The sequence below is a fragment of the Leptosomus discolor genome, chromosome 25 (assembly GCF_034619465.1).
Source record: "Leptosomus discolor isolate bLepDis1 chromosome 25, bLepDis1.hap2, whole genome shotgun sequence".
In the NCBI taxonomy this organism is placed as follows: domain Eukaryota; kingdom Metazoa; phylum Chordata; class Aves; order Leptosomiformes; family Leptosomidae; genus Leptosomus; species Leptosomus discolor.
The window spans coordinates 4,483,344-4,485,341 of NC_141415.1; positions in this window are offsets into that span (position 1 = coordinate 4,483,344).

Consider the following 1,998-nt stretch of genomic DNA (forward strand, 5'->3'; position numbering starts at 1 on the left):
CACGCGTCCCCCGCGTCGTGCCGTCTCGGGGCCAGATCCTGCTCCCTGCTCAAGGGAGCGCTCCCATCCTCTTGGCCTGCGTAAAAGCACCATCTCGCCTGAGTTTTGTATGGCAGTCTGTGTGTCAAGGTCTGCCGTGCCTCCCCTTTCAGCGCCCAAACCCCTGGAGAGCTCAAGGAGGCGGTGAGGCTCCCACATCCTCAGGGATGCTCCCCCGGGATGGGCACCACAGGCATCACCCTTTCCACACCGCTGCAAACGAATCTGCACCACGCTGCGCCACCACCATGGGCAAGGCCAAGACAGAAGTTGGACCCTTTCAGCCGTCACGGAAAGGACGAGTTTGCTGCTTTTCAGATGGGTCTGAGCACAACCCCTGAGTGCAGGGGTATGCAATGGGCACCAGCCTGTGCCAGTCCCCTGGGGCTTCCCAGCAAAATCCTGAGCAAAAAACCTCAATGGACCCAACCTGGGTCCCACTGTGCTTCCAGATGTTCCCGCTTCCCTGCTCAAAGCTTTCTTGATTGCTCCAGAAATGGAGGAGAACTGTCTGTCCAGCGGCCAGGCAGGGCCCTGCCCAGCTGAGCCACCGCCTGAGCAGTGCCTGGCTGCTCGATGGGGATTTTCTCATCCCAGCTTTCAGGGATTTGGGGGGTTTATTTAATTTAAGCAAACGGTGATGTTGAATCTTCTCCAGGTGCCTTGGGGTGACCTGTTACCACCAGCCAGACCTCCAGGAAGGTGTGAGCAGCTGCACTGGTTTGGTGCTGATGGTTTTAAGGTGCAAAAGGCTTTTAGCACCAAAGAATCCCCCCGAGCAGGAATTCATGGTGCCCATGCAGCTCCTGTTGCAGCAGGCCTCCTTGCACAGAAACACAGAGCCCGATAGCCGTATGAAGGCAGCAAAATGCTGATTTCCAGCATTTTCCACATACGTTGCCTTCTTTGGGTGGCTTTGAGGGGGCTGGGCAGCCCTACCTGGAGGGGAGGTGTAAAAGAAAAGTTTAAAAGAATATTTAAAAGTTTTTAAAAGCCTTTAATGTTCAGCTCTTGGGTATGGACTGTATCCACATCAGATATTGTGTGATGCTCTTCGCCCCATGCTCCTTGGCAGAGTGCTGGGAAGCTGGAGCGCTGCACCAACACCCCCACGGCTGGAGGCTGCTCTCCGGACTGGGCAGGTGGACGGTGCAATGAGTTGTGTCCAGCCTCAGCATCCCCCATCCACAGGTGAGAGAGGAGCTGCCCAGCCCTATGCCGCAGGGATGGATGGAGGAGGATTGAGCCGGGTTGGCTCGGCAGTCACTTGGGATGAAATAACCCCTCCAAGCACCCAAGGTGTGACCGAAAACGCGCGGCGGCAGCTCACAGCAGCCCTTGGCTCCTCTCGCCGGCGCAGACGGGCTCCCACGCAGAGGTCCCGGCCGGGGAAGGCGTTTGCTGGCGGCACAGCGAGACCCACCGTGGGGCCGGTGGCACCGTGGGCATCTCCCACGAACCCCTGGCCTTGCTCCGGAGCCACCCGGGGGGCAGGGGGACGCCGGGTGACCCCTGTTGGGGGGGGCAGCAGGGATGGGCTGGCCAGGCCGCGCTCCTCCTTGCTTCACCCCCGAACCCCACCGCCCCCCCAGCAGGGCGGGGAGCCCCCCGCCCGGGCCCGGGGCGCGGCCACCCCCTCGGCGGAGCCCCCGGCCCCCGCCTCCCCACTCCCCCCGCCGCTGTTTTGGGCAGGGCCCACCGGCCAGGGCAGCGCGGCTCCCGCTGACGCAGTGTCTGAGGCCGCCGCACACGCTTCGGGTGGTGGTGGTTTTTTTTTAATTTTAGTTTTTTTAACCTTTTTTTTCCTTCCCTTTCTCCCCTCCCTCTCTCTTTTCGGTGTCCCTCCTCCTCCGTCTCCCTCCCTCCCTCCCTCCCTCCCCGCCCGCCCCTCCGCCGTCCCCCGGCCCCGGCGAGGGAGCAGCGAGGCCCCGAGCGGAGCGGAGCGGGGCAGCGCCGGGC